Consider the following 21,445-nt stretch of genomic DNA (forward strand, 5'->3'; position numbering starts at 1 on the left):
CGCTTCCCTTCTGCCGGCTCGGGCTCTTTCTCGGCTTCTTTCCCCATTTCTCTGACTTCCCGCCCTGCCGTTGCTCGGTAACGCCGATTGGAGCAAAGCGTTGAAAGAGATCAGGGAGCGGGCTAACCCGAAGCAGGAGATCCCTGCTGGTGGCGCAGCAACTCAGAGGCGAGTGCTAAGGAGCTACTGAGAAGCAAACTTGGTGCAACTGCAAGAAGTAGCTGGGGAATTAGCTCAAATGGTAGAGCGCTCGCTTCGCATGTGAGAGGTAGCGGGATCGATGCCCGCATTCTCCACTCCTCTTTTGGCTCGGGGCAATGGCTCAAACACAACAGTGGTGTCAGCTGTCGGTGAACCCGTGTACTTCCGAAGGTTCTCCACACGCTGAGGTACAGAGGGGCCAAGGGACATCAAATCCTTTGGTGTGCCGTAGCAGCAAGTCTTGTCGATAGTCTTGTGCAGCAAAAATGGAAAGCTGAGATGAGGGATAAAAATGCTTTGCAAGTATCAATGCCTTCTCTGAGGATCGAACTCAGGACCTTCAGATTATGAGACTGACGCGCTGCCTACTGCGCTAAGAAGGCACTTGCCATGCAAACTGCTGGGCAGCATGACCAAGTAGGTGCGCTTGCGAGGCATCTAGCGCCATAATGCAAAGTGCGTAAAAAAGTTCGAGCCAGGTAGGAGTCGAACCTACAATCTTCTGATCCGTAGTCAGACGCGTTATCCATTGCGCCACAGGCCCAGCCTGTACAGAGCAGCTGGCAACTCACAGTCCCACAACACTGCGGCATCAGCAGGTACACCAGGCCGGGAGCGTCAAAAGGCGCACGGCGGACAATCACCAAAGCGAGACACCTTTGCCACTTCCCTTCGATTTTCAGGTGGTAGAGCGGAGGACTGCAGTGGAAAAAAAGCAAAGCAAAGTCGTCGTTAGGTCGCTGGTTCGACTCCGGCTTGAAGGAGCGGGCGTTCTTGTGCAGTAAGTGAGCGGTAAGGAGCATTTTGCTCAAGGCAGTGCTCTTAACTTGACGCTAGTTTACATGTTGCTGCTGAGGCACAGGACACCTCCATTGCTTGAGCAGTTGCATCTGCACACCAGCAGGGAGTGCCTTTGAGCAGCAATGCACCAAAACACCCACCACTCTCTTTCAGGCAAAACCTCAGGCAAAAGAATTCATCTATCAGTCAGACAGGGCTCTCGGCTGCTCCCTCACGCTCGTGGCGGCTGCTACTTTCCGGTCACCTCGCTTCCCTTCCGTCGGCTCGGGCTCTTTCTCGGCTTCTTTCCCCATTTCTCTGACTTCCCGCCCTGCCGTTGCTCGGTAACGCCGATTGGAGCAAAGCGTTGAAAGAGATCAGGGAGCGGGCTAACCCAAAGCAGGAGATCCCTGCTGGTGGCGCAGCAACTCAGAGGCGAGTGCTAAGGAGCTACTGAGAAGCAAACTTGGTGCAATTGTAAGACGCAGCTGGGGAATTAGCTCAAATGGTAGAGCGCTCGCTTTGCATGTGAGAGGTAGCGGGATCGATGCCTGCATTCTCCACTCCTCTTTTGGCTCGGGGCAATGGCTCAAACGCAACAGTGGTGTCAGCTGTCGGTGAACCTGTGTACTTCCGAAGGGTCTCCACACGCTGAGGGACAGAGGGGCCAAGGGACATCAAATCCTTTGGTGTGCCGTAGCAGCAAGTCTTGTGCAGCCAAAATGGAAAGCTGAGATGAGGGATAAAAAAGCTTTGCAAGTATCAATGCCTTCTCTGAGGATTGAACTCAGGATCTTTAGATTATGAGACTGACGCGCTGCCTACTGCGCTAAGAAGGCACTGGCCGTGCAAACTGCTGGGCAGCATGACCAAGTAGGTGCGCTTGCGAGGCATCTAGAGCCATAATGCAAAGTGCGTAAAAAAGATTAAGCCAGGTAGGAGTCGAACCTACAATCTTCTGATCCGTAGTGAGACGCGTTATCCATTGCGCCACTGGCACAGCCTCTCCAGAGCAGCGGGCAACTCACAGTCCCACAACACTGCGGCATCAGCAGGTACACCAGGCCGCGAGCGTCAAAAGGCGCACGGCGGACAATCACCAAAGCGAGACACCTTTGCCGCTTCCCTTCGATTTTCAGGTGGTAGAGCGGAGGACTGCAGTGGAAAAAAAGCAAAGCAAAGTCGTCGTTAGGTCGCTGGTTCGACTCCGGCTTGAAGGAGCGGGCGTTCTTGTGCAGTAAGTGAGCGGTAAGGAGCTTTTAGCTCAAGGCAGTGCTCTTAACTTGACGCTAGTTTACATGTTGCTGCTAAGGCACAGGACACCTCCATTGCTTGAGCAGTTGCATCTGCACACCAGCAGGGAGTGCCTTTGAGCAGCAACGCACCAAAACACCCAGCACTCTCTTTCAGGCAAAACCTCAGGCAAAAGAAGTCGTCTATCAGTCAGACAGGGCTCTCGGCTGCTCCCTCAGGTTCGTGGCGGCTGCTACTTTCCGGTCACCTCGCTTCCCTTCCGCCGGCTCGGGCTCTTTCTCGGCTTCTTTCCCCATTTCTCTGACTTCCCGCCCTGCCGTTGCTCGGTAACGCCGATTGGAGCAAAGCGTTGAAAGAGATCAGGGAGCGGGCTAACCCGAAGCAGGAGATCCCTGCTGGTGGCGCAGCAACTCAGAGGCGAGTGCTAAGGAGCTACTGAGAAGCAAACTTGGTGCAACTGCAAGAAGTAGCTGGGGAATTAGCTCAAATGGTAGAGCGCTCGCTTCGCATGTGAGAGGTAGCGGGATCGATGCCCGCATTCTCCACTCCTCTTTTGGCTCGGGGCAATGGCTCAAACACAACAGTGGTGTCAGCTGTCGGTGAACCCGTGTACTTCCGAAGGTTCTCCACACGCTGAGGTACAGAGGGGCCAAGGGACATCAAATCCTTTGGTGTGCCGTAGCAGCAAGTCTTGTCGATAGTCTTGTGCAGCAAAAATGGAAAGCTGAGATGAGGGATAAAAATGCTTTGCAAGTATCAATGCCTTCTCTGAGGATCGAACTCAGGACCTTCAGATTATGAGACTGACGCGCTGCCTACTGCGCTAAGAAGGCACTTGCCATGCAAACTGCTGGGCAGCATGACCAAGTAGGTGCGCTTGCGAGGCATCTAGCGCCATAATGCAAAGTGCGTAAAAAAGTTCGAGCCAGGTAGGAGTCGAACCTACAATCTTCTGATCCGTAGTCAGACGCGTTATCCATTGCGCCACAGGCCCAGCCTGTACAGAGCAGCTGGCAACTCACAGTCCCACAACACTGCGGCATCAGCAGGTACACCAGGCCGGGAGCGTCAAAAGGCGCACGGCGGACAATCACCAAAGCGAGACACCTTTGCCACTTCCCTTCGATTTTCAGGTGGTAGAGCGGAGGACTGCAGTGGAAAAAAAGCAAAGCAAAGTCGTCGTTAGGTCGCTGGTTCGACTCCGGCTTGAAGGAGCGGGCGTTCTTGTGCAGTAAGTGAGCGGTAAGGAGCTTTCAGCTCAAGGCAGTGCTCTTAACTTGACGCTAGTTTACATGTTGCTGCTGAGGCACAGGACACCTCCATTGCTTGAGCAGTTGCATCTGCACACCAGCAGGGAGTGCCTTTGAGCAGCAATGCACCAAAACACCCACCACTCTCTTTCAGGCAAAACCTCAGGCAAAAGAATTCATCTATCAGTCAGACAGGGCTCTCGGCTGCTCCCTCACGCTCGTGGCGGCTGCTACTTTCCGGTCACCTCGCTTCCCTTCCGTCGGCTCGGGCTCTTTCTCGGCTTCTTTCCCCATTTCTCTGACTTCCCGCCCTGCCGTTGCTCGGTAACGCCGATTGGAGCAAAGCGTTGAAAGAGATCAGGGAGCGGGCTAACCCAAAGCAGGAGATCCCTGCTGGTGGCGCAGCAACTCAGAGGCGAGTGCTAAGGAGCTACTGAGAAGCAAACTTGGTGCAATTGTAAGACGCAGCTGGGGAATTAGCTCAAATGGTAGAGCGCTCGCTTTGCATGTGAGAGGTAGCGGGATCGATGCCTGCATTCTCCACTCCTCTTTTGGCTCGGGGCAATGGCTCAAACGCAACAGTGGTGTCAGCTGTCGGTGAACCTGTGTACTTCCGAAGGGTCTCCACACGCTGAGGGACAGAGGGGCCAAGGGACATCAAATCCTTTGGTGTGCCGTAGCAGCAAGTCTTGTGCAGCCAAAATGGAAAGCTGAGATGAGGGATAAAAAAGCTTTGCAAGTATCAATGCCTTCTCTGAGGATTGAACTCAGGATCTTTAGATTATGAGACTGACGCGCTGCCTACTGCGCTAAGAAGGCACTGGCCGTGCAAACTGCTGGGCAGCATGACCAAGTAGGTGCGCTTGCGAGGCATCTAGAGCCATAATGCAAAGTGCGTAAAAAAGATTAAGCCAGGTAGGAGTCGAACCTACAATCTTCTGATCCGTAGTGAGACGCGTTATCCATTGCGCCACTGGCACAGCCTCTCCAGAGCAGCGGGCAACTCACAGTCCCACAACACTGCGGCATCAGCAGGTACACCAGGCCGCGAGCGTCAAAAGGCGCACGGCGGACAATCACCAAAGCGAGACACCTTTGCCGCTTCCCTTCGATTTTCAGGTGGTAGAGCGGAGGACTGCAGTGGAAAAAAAGCAAAGCAAAGTCGTCGTTAGGTCGCTGGTTCGACTCCGGCTTGAAGGAGCGGGCGTTCTTGTGCAGTAAGTGAGCGGTAAGGAGCTTTTAGCTCAAGGCAGTGCTCTTAACTTGACGCTAGTTTACATGTTGCTGCTAAGGCACAGGACACCTCCATTGCTTGAGCAGTTGCATCTGCACACCAGCAGGGAGTGCCTTTGAGCAGCAACGCACCAAAACACCCAGCACTCTCTTTCAGGCAAAACCTCAGGCAAAAGAAGTCGTCTATCAGTCAGACAGGGCTCTCGGCTGCTCCCTCAGGTTCGTGGCGGCTGCTACTTTCCGGTCACCTCGCTTCCCTTCCGCCGGCTCGGGCTCTTTCTCGGCTTCTTTCCCCATTTCTCTGACTTCCCGCCCTGCCGTTGCTCGGTAACGCCGATTGGAGCAAAGCGTTGAAAGAGATCAGGGAGCGGGCTAACCCGAAGCAGGAGATCCCTGCTGGTGGCGCAGCAACTCAGAGGCGAGTGCTAAGGAGCTACTGAGAAGCAAACTTGGTGCAACTGCAAGAAGTAGCTGGGGAATTAGCTCAAATGGTAGAGCGCTCGCTTCGCATGTGAGAGGTAGCGGGATCGATGCCCGCATTCTCCACTCCTCTTTTGGCTCGGGGCAATGGCTCAAACACAACAGTGGTGTCAGCTGTCGGTGAACCCGTGTACTTCCGAAGGTTCTCCACACGCTGAGGTACAGAGGGGCCAAGGGACATCAAATCCTTTGGTGTGCCGTAGCAGCAAGTCTTGTCGATAGTCTTGTGCAGCAAAAATGGAAAGCTGAGATGAGGGATAAAAATGCTTTGCAAGTATCAATGCCTTCTCTGAGGATCGAACTCAGGACCTTCAGATTATGAGACTGACGCGCTGCCTACTGCGCTAAGAAGGCACTTGCCATGCAAACTGCTGGGCAGCATGACCAAGTAGGTGCGCTTGCGAGGCATCTAGCGCCATAATGCAAAGTGCGTAAAAAAGTTCGAGCCAGGTAGGAGTCGAACCTACAATCTTCTGATCCGTAGTCAGACGCGTTATCCATTGCGCCACAGGCCCAGCCTGTACAGAGCAGCTGGCAACTCACAGTCCCACAACACTGCGGCATCAGCAGGTACACCAGGCCGGGAGCGTCAAAAGGCGCACGGCGGACAATCACCAAAGCGAGACACCTTTGCCACTTCCCTTCGATTTTCAGGTGGTAGAGCGGAGGACTGCAGTGGAAAAAAAGCAAAGCAAAGTCGTCGTTAGGTCGCTGGTTCGACTCCGGCTTGAAGGAGCGGGCGTTCTTGTGCAGTAAGTGAGCGGTAAGGAGCTTTCAGCTCAAGGCAGTGCTCTTAACTTGACGCTAGTTTACATGTTGCTGCTGAGGCACAGGACACCTCCATTGCTTGAGCAGTTGCATCTGCACACCAGCAGGGAGTGCCTTTGAGCAGCAATGCACCAAAACACCCACCACTCTCTTTCAGGCAAAACCTCAGGCAAAAGAATTCATCTATCAGTCAGACAGGGCTCTCGGCTGCTCCCTCACGCTCGTGGCGGCTGCTACTTTCCGGTCACCTCGCTTCCCTTCCGTCGGCTCGGGCTCTTTCTCGGCTTCTTTCCCCATTTCTCTGACTTCCCGCCCTGCCGTTGCTCGGTAACGCCGATTGGAGCAAAGCGTTGAAAGAGATCAGGGAGCGGGCTAACCCAAAGCAGGAGATCCCTGCTGGTGGCGCAGCAACTCAGAGGCGAGTGCTAAGGAGCTACTGAGAAGCAAACTTGGTGCAATTGTAAGACGCAGCTGGGGAATTAGCTCAAATGGTAGAGCGCTCGCTTTGCATGTGAGAGGTAGCGGGATCGATGCCTGCATTCTCCACTCCTCTTTTGGCTCGGGGCAATGGCTCAAACGCAACAGTGGTGTCAGCTGTCGGTGAACCTGTGTACTTCCGAAGGGTCTCCACACGCTGAGGGACAGAGGGGCCAAGGGACATCAAATCCTTTGGTGTGCCGTAGCAGCAAGTCTTGTGCAGCCAAAATGGAAAGCTGAGATGAGGGATAAAAAAGCTTTGCAAGTATCAATGCCTTCTCTGAGGATTGAACTCAGGATCTTTAGATTATGAGACTGACGCGCTGCCTACTGCGCTAAGAAGGCACTGGCCGTGCAAACTGCTGGGCAGCATGACCAAGTAGGTGCGCTTGCGAGGCATCTAGAGCCATAATGCAAAGTGCGTAAAAAAGATTAAGCCAGGTAGGAGTCGAACCTACAATCTTCTGATCCGTAGTGAGACGCGTTATCCATTGCGCCACTGGCACAGCCTCTCCAGAGCAGCGGGCAACTCACAGTCCCACAACACTGCGGCATCAGCAGGTACACCAGGCCGCGAGCGTCAAAAGGCGCACGGCGGACAATCACCAAAGCGAGACACCTTTGCCGCTTCCCTTCGATTTTCAGGTGGTAGAGCGGAGGACTGCAGTGGAAAAAAAGCAAAGCAAAGTCGTCGTTAGGTCGCTGGTTCGACTCCGGCTTGAAGGAGCGGGCGTTCTTGTGCAGTAAGTGAGCGGTAAGGAGCTTTTAGCTCAAGGCAGTGCTCTTAACTTGACGCTAGTTTACATGTTGCTGCTAAGGCACAGGACACCTCCATTGCTTGAGCAGTTGCATCTGCACACCAGCAGGGAGTGCCTTTGAGCAGCAACGCACCAAAACACCCAGCACTCTCTTTCAGGCAAAACCTCAGGCAAAAGAAGTCGTCTATCAGTCAGACAGGGCTCTCGGCTGCTCCCTCAGGTTCGTGGCGGCTGCTACTTTCCGGTCACCTCGCTTCCCTTCCGCCGGCTCGGGCTCTTTCTCGGCTTCTTTCCCCATTTCTCTGACTTCCCGCCCTGCCGTTGCTCGGTAACGCCGATTGGAGCAAAGCGTTGAAAGAGATCAGGGAGCGGGCTAACCCGAAGCAGGAGATCCCTGCTGGTGGCGCAGCAACTCAGAGGCGAGTGCTAAGGAGCTACTGAGAAGCAAACTTGGTGCAACTGCAAGAAGTAGCTGGGGAATTAGCTCAAATGGTAGAGCGCTCGCTTCGCATGTGAGAGGTAGCGGGATCGATGCCCGCATTCTCCACTCCTCTTTTGGCTCGGGGCAATGGCTCAAACACAACAGTGGTGTCAGCTGTCGGTGAACCCGTGTACTTCCGAAGGTTCTCCACACGCTGAGGTACAGAGGGGCCAAGGGACATCAAATCCTTTGGTGTGCCGTAGCAGCAAGTCTTGTCGATAGTCTTGTGCAGCAAAAATGGAAAGCTGAGATGAGGGATAAAAATGCTTTGCAAGTATCAATGCCTTCTCTGAGGATCGAACTCAGGACCTTCAGATTATGAGACTGACGCGCTGCCTACTGCGCTAAGAAGGCACTTGCCATGCAAACTGCTGGGCAGCATGACCAAGTAGGTGCGCTTGCGAGGCATCTAGCGCCATAATGCAAAGTGCGTAAAAAAGTTCGAGCCAGGTAGGAGTCGAACCTACAATCTTCTGATCCGTAGTCAGACGCGTTATCCATTGCGCCACAGGCCCAGCCTGTACAGAGCAGCTGGCAACTCACAGTCCCACAACACTGCGGCATCAGCAGGTACACCAGGCCGGGAGCGTCAAAAGGCGCACGGCGGACAATCACCAAAGCGAGACACCTTTGCCACTTCCCTTCGATTTTCAGGTGGTAGAGCGGAGGACTGCAGTGGAAAAAAAGCAAAGCAAAGTCGTCGTTAGGTCGCTGGTTCGACTCCGGCTTGAAGGAGCGGGCGTTCTTGTGCAGTAAGTGAGCGGTAAGGAGCTTTCAGCTCAAGGCAGTGCTCTTAACTTGACGCTAGTTTACATGTTGCTGCTGAGGCACAGGACACCTCCATTGCTTGAGCAGTTGCATCTGCACACCAGCAGGGAGTGCCTTTGAGCAGCAATGCACCAAAACACCCACCACTCTCTTTCAGGCAAAACCTCAGGCAAAAGAATTCATCTATCAGTCAGACAGGGCTCTCGGCTGCTCCCTCACGCTCGTGGCGGCTGCTACTTTCCGGTCACCTCGCTTCCCTTCCGTCGGCTCGGGCTCTTTCTCGGCTTCTTTCCCCATTTCTCTGACTTCCCGCCCTGCCGTTGCTCGGTAACGCCGATTGGAGCAAAGCGTTGAAAGAGATCAGGGAGCGGGCTAACCCAAAGCAGGAGATCCCTGCTGGTGGCGCAGCAACTCAGAGGCGAGTGCTAAGGAGCTACTGAGAAGCAAACTTGGTGCAATTGTAAGACGCAGCTGGGGAATTAGCTCAAATGGTAGAGCGCTCGCTTTGCATGTGAGAGGTAGCGGGATCGATGCCTGCATTCTCCACTCCTCTTTTGGCTCGGGGCAATGGCTCAAACGCAACAGTGGTGTCAGCTGTCGGTGAACCTGTGTACTTCCGAAGGGTCTCCACACGCTGAGGGACAGAGGGGCCAAGGGACATCAAATCCTTTGGTGTGCCGTAGCAGCAAGTCTTGTGCAGCCAAAATGGAAAGCTGAGATGAGGGATAAAAAAGCTTTGCAAGTATCAATGCCTTCTCTGAGGATTGAACTCAGGATCTTTAGATTATGAGACTGACGCGCTGCCTACTGCGCTAAGAAGGCACTGGCCGTGCAAACTGCTGGGCAGCATGACCAAGTAGGTGCGCTTGCGAGGCATCTAGAGCCATAATGCAAAGTGCGTAAAAAAGATTAAGCCAGGTAGGAGTCGAACCTACAATCTTCTGATCCGTAGTGAGACGCGTTATCCATTGCGCCACTGGCACAGCCTCTCCAGAGCAGCGGGCAACTCACAGTCCCACAACACTGCGGCATCAGCAGGTACACCAGGCCGCGAGCGTCAAAAGGCGCACGGCGGACAATCACCAAAGCGAGACACCTTTGCCGCTTCCCTTCGATTTTCAGGTGGTAGAGCGGAGGACTGCAGTGGAAAAAAAGCAAAGCAAAGTCGTCGTTAGGTCGCTGGTTCGACTCCGGCTTGAAGGAGCGGGCGTTCTTGTGCAGTAAGTGAGCGGTAAGGAGCTTTTAGCTCAAGGCAGTGCTCTTAACTTGACGCTAGTTTACATGTTGCTGCTAAGGCACAGGACACCTCCATTGCTTGAGCAGTTGCATCTGCACACCAGCAGGGAGTGCCTTTGAGCAGCAACGCACCAAAACACCCAGCACTCTCTTTCAGGCAAAACCTCAGGCAAAAGAAGTCGTCTATCAGTCAGACAGGGCTCTCGGCTGCTCCCTCAGGTTCGTGGCGGCTGCTACTTTCCGGTCACCTCGCTTCCCTTCCGCCGGCTCGGGCTCTTTCTCGGCTTCTTTCCCCATTTCTCTGACTTCCCGCCCTGCCGTTGCTCGGTAACGCCGATTGGAGCAAAGCGTTGAAAGAGATCAGGGAGCGGGCTAACCCGAAGCAGGAGATCCCTGCTGGTGGCGCAGCAACTCAGAGGCGAGTGCTAAGGAGCTACTGAGAAGCAAACTTGGTGCAACTGCAAGAAGTAGCTGGGGAATTAGCTCAAATGGTAGAGCGCTCGCTTCGCATGTGAGAGGTAGCGGGATCGATGCCCGCATTCTCCACTCCTCTTTTGGCTCGGGGCAATGGCTCAAACACAACAGTGGTGTCAGCTGTCGGTGAACCCGTGTACTTCCGAAGGTTCTCCACACGCTGAGGTACAGAGGGGCCAAGGGACATCAAATCCTTTGGTGTGCCGTAGCAGCAAGTCTTGTCGATAGTCTTGTGCAGCAAAAATGGAAAGCTGAGATGAGGGATAAAAATGCTTTGCAAGTATCAATGCCTTCTCTGAGGATCGAACTCAGGACCTTCAGATTATGAGACTGACGCGCTGCCTACTGCGCTAAGAAGGCACTTGCCATGCAAACTGCTGGGCAGCATGACCAAGTAGGTGCGCTTGCGAGGCATCTAGCGCCATAATGCAAAGTGCGTAAAAAAGTTCGAGCCAGGTAGGAGTCGAACCTACAATCTTCTGATCCGTAGTCAGACGCGTTATCCATTGCGCCACAGGCCCAGCCTGTACAGAGCAGCTGGCAACTCACAGTCCCACAACACTGCGGCATCAGCAGGTACACCAGGCCGGGAGCGTCAAAAGGCGCACGGCGGACAATCACCAAAGCGAGACACCTTTGCCACTTCCCTTCGATTTTCAGGTGGTAGAGCGGAGGACTGCAGTGGAAAAAAAGCAAAGCAAAGTCGTCGTTAGGTCGCTGGTTCGACTCCGGCTTGAAGGAGCGGGCGTTCTTGTGCAGTAAGTGAGCGGTAAGGAGCTTTCAGCTCAAGGCAGTGCTCTTAACTTGACGCTAGTTTACATGTTGCTGCTGAGGCACAGGACACCTCCATTGCTTGAGCAGTTGCATCTGCACACCAGCAGGGAGTGCCTTTGAGCAGCAATGCACCAAAACACCCACCACTCTCTTTCAGGCAAAACCTCAGGCAAAAGAATTCATCTATCAGTCAGACAGGGCTCTCGGCTGCTCCCTCACGCTCGTGGCGGCTGCTACTTTCCGGTCACCTCGCTTCCCTTCCGTCGGCTCGGGCTCTTTCTCGGCTTCTTTCCCCATTTCTCTGACTTCCCGCCCTGCCGTTGCTCGGTAACGCCGATTGGAGCAAAGCGTTGAAAGAGATCAGGGAGCGGGCTAACCCAAAGCAGGAGATCCCTGCTGGTGGCGCAGCAACTCAGAGGCGAGTGCTAAGGAGCTACTGAGAAGCAAACTTGGTGCAATTGTAAGACGCAGCTGGGGAATTAGCTCAAATGGTAGAGCGCTCGCTTTGCATGTGAGAGGTAGCGGGATCGATGCCTGCATTCTCCACTCCTCTTTTGGCTCGGGGCAATGGCTCAAACGCAACAGTGGTGTCAGCTGTCGGTGAACCTGTGTACTTCCGAAGGGTCTCCACACGCTGAGGGACAGAGGGGCCAAGGGACATCAAATCCTTTGGTGTGCCGTAGCAGCAAGTCTTGTGCAGCCAAAATGGAAAGCTGAGATGAGGGATAAAAAAGCTTTGCAAGTATCAATGCCTTCTCTGAGGATTGAACTCAGGATCTTTAGATTATGAGACTGACGCGCTGCCTACTGCGCTAAGAAGGCACTGGCCGTGCAAACTGCTGGGCAGCATGACCAAGTAGGTGCGCTTGCGAGGCATCTAGAGCCATAATGCAAAGTGCGTAAAAAAGATTAAGCCAGGTAGGAGTCGAACCTACAATCTTCTGATCCGTAGTGAGACGCGTTATCCATTGCGCCACTGGCACAGCCTCTCCAGAGCAGCGGGCAACTCACAGTCCCACAACACTGCGGCATCAGCAGGTACACCAGGCCGCGAGCGTCAAAAGGCGCACGGCGGACAATCACCAAAGCGAGACACCTTTGCCGCTTCCCTTCGATTTTCAGGTGGTAGAGCGGAGGACTGCAGTGGAAAAAAAGCAAAGCAAAGTCGTCGTTAGGTCGCTGGTTTGACTCCGGCTTGAAGGAGCGGGCGTTCTTGTGCAGTAAGTGAGCGGTAAGGAGCTTTCAGCTCAAGGCAGTGCTCTTAACTTGACGCTAGTTTACATGTTGCTGCTGAGGCACAGGACACCTCCATTGCTTGAGCAGTTGCATCTGCACACCAGCAGGGAGTGCCTTTGAGCAGCAATGCACCAAAACACCCACCACTCTCTTTCAGGCAAAACCTCAGGCAAAAGAATTCATCTATCAGTCAGACAGGGCTCTCGGCTGCTCCCTCACGCTCGTGGCGGCTGCTACTTTCCGGTCACCTCGCTTCCCTTCCGTCGGCTCGGGCTCTTTCTCGGCTTCTTTCCCCATTTCTCTGACTTCCCGCCCTGCCGTTGCTCGGTAACGCCGATTGGAGCAAAGCGTTGAAAGAGATCAGGGAGCGGGCTAACCCAAAGCAGGAGATCCCTGCTGGTGGCGCAGCAACTCAGAGGCGAGTGCTAAGGAGCTACTGAGAAGCAAACTTGGTGCAATTGTAAGACGCAGCTGGGGAATTAGCTCAAATGGTAGAGCGCTCGCTTTGCATGTGAGAGGTAGCGGGATCGATGCCTGCATTCTCCACTCCTCTTTTGGCTCGGGGCAATGGCTCAAACGCAACAGTGGTGTCAGCTGTCGGTGAACCTGTGTACTTCCGAAGGGTCTCCACACGCTGAGGGACAGAGGGGCCAAGGGACATCAAATCCTTTGGTGTGCCGTAGCAGCAAGTCTTGTGCAGCCAAAATGGAAAGCTGAGATGAGGGATAAAAAAGCTTTGCAAGTATCAATGCCTTCTCTGAGGATTGAACTCAGGATCTTTAGATTATGAGACTGACGCGCTGCCTACTGCGCTAAGAAGGCACTGGCCGTGCAAACTGCTGGGCAGCATGACCAAGTAGGTGCGCTTGCGAGGCATCTAGAGCCATAATGCAAAGTGCGTAAAAAAGATTAAGCCAGGTAGGAGTCGAACCTACAATCTTCTGATCCGTAGTGAGACGCGTTATCCATTGCGCCACTGGCACAGCCTCTCCAGAGCAGCGGGCAACTCACAGTCCCACAACACTGCGGCATCAGCAGGTACACCAGGCCGCGAGCGTCAAAAGGCGCACGGCGGACAATCACCAAAGCGAGACACCTTTGCCGCTTCCCTTCGATTTTCAGGTGGTAGAGCGGAGGACTGCAGTGGAAAAAAAGCAAAGCAAAGTCGTCGTTAGGTCGCTGGTTCGACTCCGGCTTGAAGGAGCGGGCGTTCTTGTGCAGTAAGTGAGCGGTAAGGAGCTTTTAGCTCAAGGCAGTGCTCTTAACTTGACGCTAGTTTACATGTTGCTGCTAAGGCACAGGACACCTCCATTGCTTGAGCAGTTGCATCTGCACACCAGCAGGGAGTGCCTTTGAGCAGCAACGCACCAAAACACCCAGCACTCTCTTTCAGGCAAAACCTCAGGCAAAAGAAGTCGTCTATCAGTCAGACAGGGCTCTCGGCTGCTCCCTCAGGTTCGTGGCGGCTGCTACTTTCCGGTCACCTCGCTTCCCTTCTGCCGGCTCGGGCTCTTTCTCGGCTTCTTTCCCCATTTCTCTGACTTCCCGCCCTGCCGTTGCTCGGTAACGCCGATTGGAGCAAAGCGTTGAAAGAGATCAGGGAGCGGGCTAACCCGAAGCAGGAGATCCCTGCTGGTGGCGCAGCAACTCAGAGGCGAGTGCTAAGGAGCTACTGAGAAGCAAACTTGGTGCAACTGCAAGAAGTAGCTGGGGAATTAGCTCAAATGGTAGAGCGCTCGCTTCGCATGTGAGAGGTAGCGGGATCGATGCCCGCATTCTCCACTCCTCTTTTGGCTCGGGGCAATGGCTCAAACACAACAGTGGTGTCAGCTGTCGGTGAACCCGTGTACTTCCGAAGGTTCTCCACACGCTGAGGTACAGAGGGGCCAAGGGACATCAAATCCTTTGGTGTGCCGTAGCAGCAAGTCTTGTCGATAGTCTTGTGCAGCAAAAATGGAAAGCTGAGATGAGGGATAAAAATGCTTTGCAAGTATCAATGCCTTCTCTGAGGATCGAACTCAGGACCTTCAGATTATGAGACTGACGCGCTGCCTACTGCGCTAAGAAGGCACTTGCCATGCAAACTGCTGGGCAGCATGACCAAGTAGGTGCGCTTGCGAGGCATCTAGCGCCATAATGCAAAGTGCGTAAAAAAGTTCGAGCCAGGTAGGAGTCGAACCTACAATCTTCTGATCCGTAGTCAGACGCGTTATCCATTGCGCCACAGGCCCAGCCTGTACAGAGCAGCTGGCAACTCACAGTCCCACAACACTGCGGCATCAGCAGGTACACCAGGCCGGGAGCGTCAAAAGGCGCACGGCGGACAATCACCAAAGCGAGACACCTTTGCCACTTCCCTTCGATTTTCAGGTGGTAGAGCGGAGGACTGCAGTGGAAAAAAAGCAAAGCAAAGTCGTCGTTAGGTCGCTGGTTCGACTCCGGCTTGAAGGAGCGGGCGTTCTTGTGCAGTAAGTGAGCGGTAAGGAGCTTTCAGCTCAAGGCAGTGCTCTTAACTTGACGCTAGTTTACATGTTGCTGCTGAGGCACAGGACACCTCCATTGCTTGAGCAGTTGCATCTGCACACCAGCAGGGAGTGCCTTTGAGCAGCAATGCACCAAAACACCCACCACTCTCTTTCAGGCAAAACCTCAGGCAAAAGAATTCATCTATCAGTCAGACAGGGCTCTCGGCTGCTCCCTCACGCTCGTGGCGGCTGCTACTTTCCGGTCACCTCGCTTCCCTTCCGTCGGCTCGGGCTCTTTCTCGGCTTCTTTCCCCATTTCTCTGACTTCCCGCCCTGCCGTTGCTCGGTAACGCCGATTGGAGCAAAGCGTTGAAAGAGATCAGGGAGCGGGCTAACCCAAAGCAGGAGATCCCTGCTGGTGGCGCAGCAACTCAGAGGCGAGTGCTAAGGAGCTACTGAGAAGCAAACTTGGTGCAATTGTAAGACGCAGCTGGGGAATTAGCTCAAATGGTAGAGCGCTCGCTTTGCATGTGAGAGGTAGCGGGATCGATGCCTGCATTCTCCACTCCTCTTTTGGCTCGGGGCAATGGCTCAAACGCAACAGTGGTGTCAGCTGTCGGTGAACCTGTGTACTTCCGAAGGGTCTCCACACGCTGAGGGACAGAGGGGCCAAGGGACATCAAATCCTTTGGTGTGCCGTAGCAGCAAGTCTTGTGCAGCCAAAATGGAAAGCTGAGATGAGGGATAAAAAAGCTTTGCAAGTATCAATGCCTTCTCTGAGGATTGAACTCAGGATCTTTAGATTATGAGACTGACGCGCTGCCTACTGCGCTAAGAAGGCACTGGCCGTGCAAACTGCTGGGCAGCATGACCAAGTAGGTGCGCTTGCGAGGCATCTAGAGCCATAATGCAAAGTGCGTAAAAAAGATTAAGCCAGGTAGGAGTCGAACCTACAATCTTCTGATCCGTAGTGAGACGCGTTATCCATTGCGCCACTGGCACAGCCTCTCCAGAGCAGCGGGCAACTCACAGTCCCACAACACTGCGGCATCAGCAGGTACACCAGGCCGCGAGCGTCAAAAGGCGCACGGCGGACAATCACCAAAGCGAGACACCTTTGCCACTTCCCTTCGATTTTCAGGTGGTAGAGCGGAGGACTGCAGTGGAAATAAAGCAAAGCAAAGTCGTCGTTAGGTCGCTGGTTCGACTCCGGCTTGAAGGAGCGGGCGTTCTTGTGCAGTAAGTGAGCGGTAAGGAGCTTTCAGCTCAAGGCAGTGCTCTTAACTTGACGCTAGTTTACATGTTGCTGCTGAGGCACAGGACACCTCCATTGCTTGAGCAGTTGCATCTGCACACCAGCAGGGAGTGCCTTTGAGCAGCAATGCACCAAAACACCCACCACTCTCTTTCAGGCAAAACCTCAGGCAAAAGAATTCATCTATCAGTCAGACAGGGCTCTCGGCTGCTCCCTCACGCTCGTGGCGGCTGCTACTTTCCGGTAACCTCGCTTCCCTTCCGTCGGCTCGGGCTCTTTCTCGGCTTCTTTCCCCATTTCTCTGACTTCCCGCCCTGCCGTTGCTCGGTAACGCCGATTGGAGCAAAGCGTTGAAAGAGATCAGGGAGCGGGCTAACCCAAAGCAGGAGATCCCTGCTGGTGGCGCAGCAACTCAGAGGCGAGTGCTAAGGAGCTACTGAGAAGCAAACTTGGTGCAATTGTAAGACGCAGCTGGGGAATTAGCTCAAATGGTAGAGCGCTCGCTTTGCATGTGAGAGGTAGCGGGATCGATGCCTGCATTCTCCACTCCTCTTTTGGCTCGGGGCAATGGCTCAAACGCAACAGTGGTGTCAGCTGTCGGTGAACCTGTGTACTTCCGAAGGGTCTCCACACGCTGAGGGACAGAGGGGCCAAGGGACATCAAATCCTTTGGTGTGCCGTAGCAGCAAGTCTTGTGCAGCCAAAATGGAAAGCTGAGATGAGGGATAAAAAAGCTTTGCAAGTATCAATGCCTTCTCTGAGGATTGAACTCAGGATCTTTAGATTATGAGACTGACGCGCTGCCTACTGCGCTAAGAAGGCACTGGCCGTGCAAACTGCTGGGCAGCATGACCAAGTAGGTGCGCTTGCGAGGCATCTAGAGCCATAATGCAAAGTGCGTAAAAAAGATTAAGCCAGGTAGGAGTCGAACCTACAATCTTCTGATCCGTAGTGAGACGCGTTATCCATTGCGCCACTGGCACAGCCTCTCCAGAGCAGCGGGCAACTCACAGTCCCACAACACTGCGGCATCAGCAGGTACACCAGGCCGCGAGCGTCAAAAGGCGCACGGCGGACAATCACCAAAGCGAGACACCTTTGCCGCTTCCCTTCGATTTTCAGGTGGTAGAGCGGAGGACTGCAGTGGAAAAAAAGCAAAGCAAAGTCGTCGTTAGGTCGCTGGTTCGACTCCGGCTTGAAGGAGCGGGCGTTCTTGTGCAGTAAGTGAGCGGTAAGGAGCTTTTAGCTCAAGGCAGTGCTCTTAACTTGACGCTAGTTTACATGTTGCTGCTGAGGCACAGGACACCTCCATTGCTTGAGCAGTTGCATCTGCACACCAGCAGGGAGTGCCTTTGAGCAGCAATGCACCAAAACACCCACCACTCTCTTTCAGGCAAAACCTCAGGCAAAAGAATTCATCTATCAGTCAGACAGGGCTCTCGGCTGCTCCCTCACGCTCGTGGCGGCTGCTACTTTCCGGTCACCTCGCTTCCCTTCCGTCGGCTCGGGCTCTTTCTCGGCTTCTTTCCCCATTTCTCTGACTTCCCGCCCTGCCGTTGCTCGGTAACGCCGATTGGAGCAAAGCGTTGAAAGAGATCAGGGAGCGGGCTAACCCAAAGCAGGAGATCCCTGCTGGTGGCGCAGCAACTCAGAGGCGAGTGCTAAGGAGCTACTGAGAAGCAAACTTGGTGCAATTGTAAGACGCAGCTTGGGAATTAGCTCAAATGGTAGAGCGCTCGCTTTGCATGTGAAAGGTAGCGGGATCGATGCCTGCATTCTCCACTCCTCTTTTGGCTCGGGGCAATGGCTCAAACGCAACAGTGGTGTCAGCTGTCGGTGAACCCGTGTACTTCCGAAGGGTCTCCACACGCTGAGGTACAGAGGGGCCAAGGGACATCAAATCCTTTGGTGTGCCGTAGCAGCAAGTCTTGTCGATAGTCTTGTGCAGCAAAAATGGAAAGCTGAGATGAGGGATAAAAATGCTTTGCAAGTATCAATGCCTTCTCTGAGGATCGAACTCAGGACCTTCAGATTATGAGACTGACGCGCTGCCTACTGCGCTAAGAAGGCACTTGCCATGCAAACTGCTGGGCAGCATGACCAAGTAGGTGCGCTTGCGAGGCATCTAGCGCCATAATGCAAAGTGCGTAAAAAAGTTCGAGCCAGGTAGGAGTCGAACCTACAATCTTCTGATCCGTAGTCAGACGCGTTATCCATTGCGCCACAGGCCCAGCCTGTACAGAGCAGCTGGCAACTCACAGTCCCACAACACTGCGGCATCAGCAGGTACACCAGGCCGGGAGCGTCAAAAGGCGCACGGCGGACAATCACCAAAGCGAGACACCTTTGCCACTTCCCTTCGATTTTCAGGTGGTAGAGCGGAGGACTGCAGTGGAAAAAAAGCAAAGCAAAGTCGTCGTTAGGTCGCTGGTTCGACTCCGGCTTGAAGGAGCGGGCGTTCTTGTGCAGTAAGTGAGCGGTAAGGAGCATTTTGCTCAAGGCAGTGCTCTTAACTTGACGCTAGTTTACATGTTGCTGCTGAGGCACAGGACACCTCCATTGCTTGAGCAGTTGCATCTGCACACCAGCAGGGAGTGCCTTTGAGCAGCAATGCACCAAAACACCCACCACTCTCTTTCAGGCAAAACCTCAGGCAAAAGAATTCATCTATCAGTCAGACAGGGCTCTCGGCTGCTCCCTCACGCTCGTGGCGGCTGCTACTTTCCGGTCACCTCGCTTCCCTTCCGTCGGCTCGGGCTCTTTCTCGGCTTCTTTCCCCATTTCTCTGACTTCCCGCCCTGCCGTTGCTCGGTAACGCCGATTGGAGCAAAGCGTTGAAAGAGATCAGGGAGCGGGCTAACCCAAAGCAGGAGATCCCTGCTGGTGGCGCAGCAACTCAGAGGCGAGTGCTAAGGAGCTACTGAGAAGCAAACTTGGTGCAATTGTAAGACGCAGCTGGGGAATTAGCTCAAATGGTAGAGCGCTCGCTTTGCATGTGAGAGGTAGCGGGATCGATGCCTGCATTCTCCACTCCTCTTTTGGCTCGGGGCAATGGCTCAAACGCAACAGTGGTGTCAGCTGTCGGTGAACCTGTGTACTTCCGAAGGGTCTCCACACGCTGAGGGACAGAGGGGCCAAGGGACATCAAATCCTTTGGTGTGCCGTAGCAGCAAGTCTTGTGCAGCCAAAATGGAAAGCTGAGATGAGGGATAAAAAAGCTTTGCAAGTATCAATGCCTTCTCTGAGGATTGAACTCAGGATCTTTAGATTATGAGACTGACGCGCTGCCTACTGCGCTAAGAAGGCACTGGCCGTGCAAACTGCTGGGCAGCATGACCAAGTAGGTGCGCTTGCGAGGCATCTAGAGCCATAATGCAAAGTGCGTAAAAAAGATTAAGCCAGGTAGGAGTCGAACCTACAATCTTCTGATCCGTAGTGAGACGCGTTATCCATTGCGCCACTGGCACAGCCTCTCCAGAGCAGCGGGCAACTCACAGTCCCACAACACTGCGGCATCAGCAGGTACACCAGGCCGCGAGCGTCAAAAGGCGCACGGCGGACAATCACCAAAGCGAGACACCTTTGCCGCTTCCCTTCGATTTTCAGGTGGTAGAGCGGAGGACTGCAGTGGAAAAAAAGCAAAGCAAAGTCGTCGTTAGGTCGCTGGTTCGACTCCGGCTTGAAGGAGCGGGCGTTCTTGTGCAGTAAGTGAGCGGTAAGGAGCTTTTAGCTCAAGGCAGTGCTCTTAACTTGACGCTAGTTTACATGTTGCTGCTAAGGCACAGGACACCTCCATTGCTTGAGCAGTTGCATCTGCACACCAGCAGGGAGTGCCTTTGAGCAGCAACGCACCAAAACACCCAGCACTCTCTTTCAGGCAAAACCTCAGGCAAAAGAAGTCGTCTATCAGTCAGACAGGGCTCTCGGCTGCTCCCTCAGGTTCGTGGCGGCTGCTACTTTCCGGTCACCTCGCTTCCCTTCCGCCGGCTCGGGCTCTTTCTCGGCTTCTTTCCCCATTTCTCTGACTTCCCGCCCTGCCGTTGCTCGGTAACGCCGATTGGAGCAAAGCGTTGAAAGAGATCAGGGAGCGGGCTAACCCGAAGCAGGAGATCCCTGCTGGTGGCGCAGCAACTCAGAGGCGAGTGCTAAGGAGCTACTGAGAAGCAAACTTGGTGCAACTGCAAGAAGTAGCTGGGGAATTAGCTCAAATGGTAGAGCGCTCGCTTCGCATGTGAGAGGTAGCGGGATCGATGCCCGCATTCTCCACTCCTCTTTTGGCTCGGGGCAATGGCTCAAACACAACAGTGGTGTCAGCTGTCGGTGAACCCGTGTACTTCCGAAGGTTCTCCACACGCTGAGGTACAGAGGGGCCAAGGGACATCAAATCCTTTGGTGTGCCGTAGCAGCAAGTCTTGTCGATAGTCTTGTGCAGCAAAAATGGAAAGCTGAGATGAGGGATAAAAATGCTTTGCAAGTATCAATGCCTTCTCTGAGGATCGAACTCAGGACCTTCAGATTATGAGACTGACGCGCTGCCTACTGCGCTAAGAAGGCACTTGCCATGCAAACTGCTGGGCAGCATGACCAAGTAGGTGCGCTTGCGAGGCATCTAGCGCCATAATGCAAAGTGCGTAAAAAAGTTCGAGCCAGGTAGGAGTCGAACCTACAATCTTCTGATCCGTAGTCAGACGCGTTATCCATTGCGCCACAGGCCCAGCCTGTACAGAGCAGCTGGCAACTCACAGTCCCACAACACTGCGGCATCAGCAGGTACACCAGGCCGGGAGCGTCAAAAGGCGCACGGCGGACAATCACCAAAGCGAGACACCTTTGCCACTTCCCTTCGATTTTCAGGTGGTAGAGCGGAGGACTGCAGTGGAAAAAAAGCAAAGCAAAGTCGTCGTTAGGTCGCTGGTTCGACTCCGGCTTGAAGGAGCGGGCGTTCTTGTGCAGTAAGTGAGCGGTAAGGAGCTTTCAGCTCAAGGCAGTGCTCTTAACTTGACGCTAGTTTACATGTTGCTGCTGAGGCACAGGACACCTCCATTGCTTGAGCAGTTGCATCTGCACACCAGCAGGGAGTGCCTTTGAGCAGCAATGCACCAAAACACCCACCACTCTCTTTCAGGCAAAACCTCAGGCAAAAGAATTCATCTATCAGTCAGACAGGGCTCTCGGCTGCTCCCTCACGCTCGTGGCGGCTGCTACTTTCCGGTCACCTCGCTTCCCTTCCGTCGGCTCGGGCTCTTTCTCGGCTTCTTTCCCCATTTCTCTGACTTCCCGCCCTGCCGTTGCTCGGTAACGCCGATTGGAGCAAAGCGTTGAAAGAGATCAGGGAGCGGGCTAACCCAAAGCAGGAGATCCCTGCTGGTGGCGCAGCAACTCAGAGGCGAGTGCTAAGGAGCTACTGAGAAGCAAACTTGGTGCAATTGTAAGACGCAGCTGGGGAATTAGCTCAAATGGTAGAGCGCTCGCTTTGCATGTGAGAGGTAGCGGGATCGATGCCTGCATTCTCCACTCCTCTTTTGGCTCGGGGCAATGGCTCAAACGCAACAGTG

General features: G+C 54.1%; 16 non-coding genes across 16 annotated transcripts; all 16 read right to left on the minus strand.

Annotated features, from left to right (window-relative positions):
- Positions 1-511: 511 nt before the first annotated feature.
- On the minus strand, positions 512-584 carry trnam-cau (transfer RNA methionine (anticodon CAU)). The gene has a single exon. It is a non-coding gene; the product is annotated as a tRNA-Met (tRNA).
- An 88-nt stretch (positions 585-672) lies between these two features.
- On the minus strand, positions 673-745 carry trnar-acg (transfer RNA arginine (anticodon ACG)). The gene has a single exon. It is a non-coding gene; the product is annotated as a tRNA-Arg (tRNA).
- A 2,250-nt stretch (positions 746-2,995) lies between these two features.
- trnam-cau (transfer RNA methionine (anticodon CAU)) lies at positions 2,996-3,068 on the minus strand. Its single transcript has one exon. It is a non-coding gene; the product is annotated as a tRNA-Met (tRNA).
- An 88-nt stretch (positions 3,069-3,156) lies between these two features.
- Positions 3,157-3,229, minus strand: trnar-acg (transfer RNA arginine (anticodon ACG)). The gene has a single exon. It is a non-coding gene; the product is annotated as a tRNA-Arg (tRNA).
- Positions 3,230-5,479: 2,250 nt separating this feature from the next.
- Positions 5,480-5,552, minus strand: trnam-cau (transfer RNA methionine (anticodon CAU)). The gene has a single exon. It is a non-coding gene; the product is annotated as a tRNA-Met (tRNA).
- An 88-nt stretch (positions 5,553-5,640) lies between these two features.
- Positions 5,641-5,713, minus strand: trnar-acg (transfer RNA arginine (anticodon ACG)). The gene has a single exon. It is a non-coding gene; the product is annotated as a tRNA-Arg (tRNA).
- A 2,250-nt stretch (positions 5,714-7,963) lies between these two features.
- trnam-cau (transfer RNA methionine (anticodon CAU)) lies at positions 7,964-8,036 on the minus strand. The gene has a single exon. It is a non-coding gene; the product is annotated as a tRNA-Met (tRNA).
- An 88-nt stretch (positions 8,037-8,124) lies between these two features.
- trnar-acg (transfer RNA arginine (anticodon ACG)) lies at positions 8,125-8,197 on the minus strand. The gene has a single exon. It is a non-coding gene; the product is annotated as a tRNA-Arg (tRNA).
- Positions 8,198-10,447: 2,250 nt separating this feature from the next.
- trnam-cau (transfer RNA methionine (anticodon CAU)) lies at positions 10,448-10,520 on the minus strand. Its single transcript has one exon. It is a non-coding gene; the product is annotated as a tRNA-Met (tRNA).
- Positions 10,521-10,608: 88 nt separating this feature from the next.
- On the minus strand, positions 10,609-10,681 carry trnar-acg (transfer RNA arginine (anticodon ACG)). Its single transcript has one exon. It is a non-coding gene; the product is annotated as a tRNA-Arg (tRNA).
- Positions 10,682-14,167: 3,486 nt separating this feature from the next.
- On the minus strand, positions 14,168-14,240 carry trnam-cau (transfer RNA methionine (anticodon CAU)). Its single transcript has one exon. It is a non-coding gene; the product is annotated as a tRNA-Met (tRNA).
- An 88-nt stretch (positions 14,241-14,328) lies between these two features.
- Positions 14,329-14,401, minus strand: trnar-acg (transfer RNA arginine (anticodon ACG)). Its single transcript has one exon. It is a non-coding gene; the product is annotated as a tRNA-Arg (tRNA).
- Positions 14,402-17,887: 3,486 nt separating this feature from the next.
- Positions 17,888-17,960, minus strand: trnam-cau (transfer RNA methionine (anticodon CAU)). The gene has a single exon. It is a non-coding gene; the product is annotated as a tRNA-Met (tRNA).
- Positions 17,961-18,048: 88 nt separating this feature from the next.
- Positions 18,049-18,121, minus strand: trnar-acg (transfer RNA arginine (anticodon ACG)). Its single transcript has one exon. It is a non-coding gene; the product is annotated as a tRNA-Arg (tRNA).
- Positions 18,122-20,371: 2,250 nt separating this feature from the next.
- Positions 20,372-20,444, minus strand: trnam-cau (transfer RNA methionine (anticodon CAU)). Its single transcript has one exon. It is a non-coding gene; the product is annotated as a tRNA-Met (tRNA).
- An 88-nt stretch (positions 20,445-20,532) lies between these two features.
- On the minus strand, positions 20,533-20,605 carry trnar-acg (transfer RNA arginine (anticodon ACG)). The gene has a single exon. It is a non-coding gene; the product is annotated as a tRNA-Arg (tRNA).
- Between the last annotated feature and the right edge of the window lie 840 nt (positions 20,606-21,445).

The sequence above is a fragment of the Somniosus microcephalus genome, unplaced genomic scaffold, assembly GCF_052327205.1.
Source record: "Somniosus microcephalus isolate GS21.2 unplaced genomic scaffold, FLI_Smic_1.0 scaffold134, whole genome shotgun sequence".
Taxonomy (NCBI): domain Eukaryota; kingdom Metazoa; phylum Chordata; class Chondrichthyes; order Squaliformes; family Somniosidae; genus Somniosus; species Somniosus microcephalus.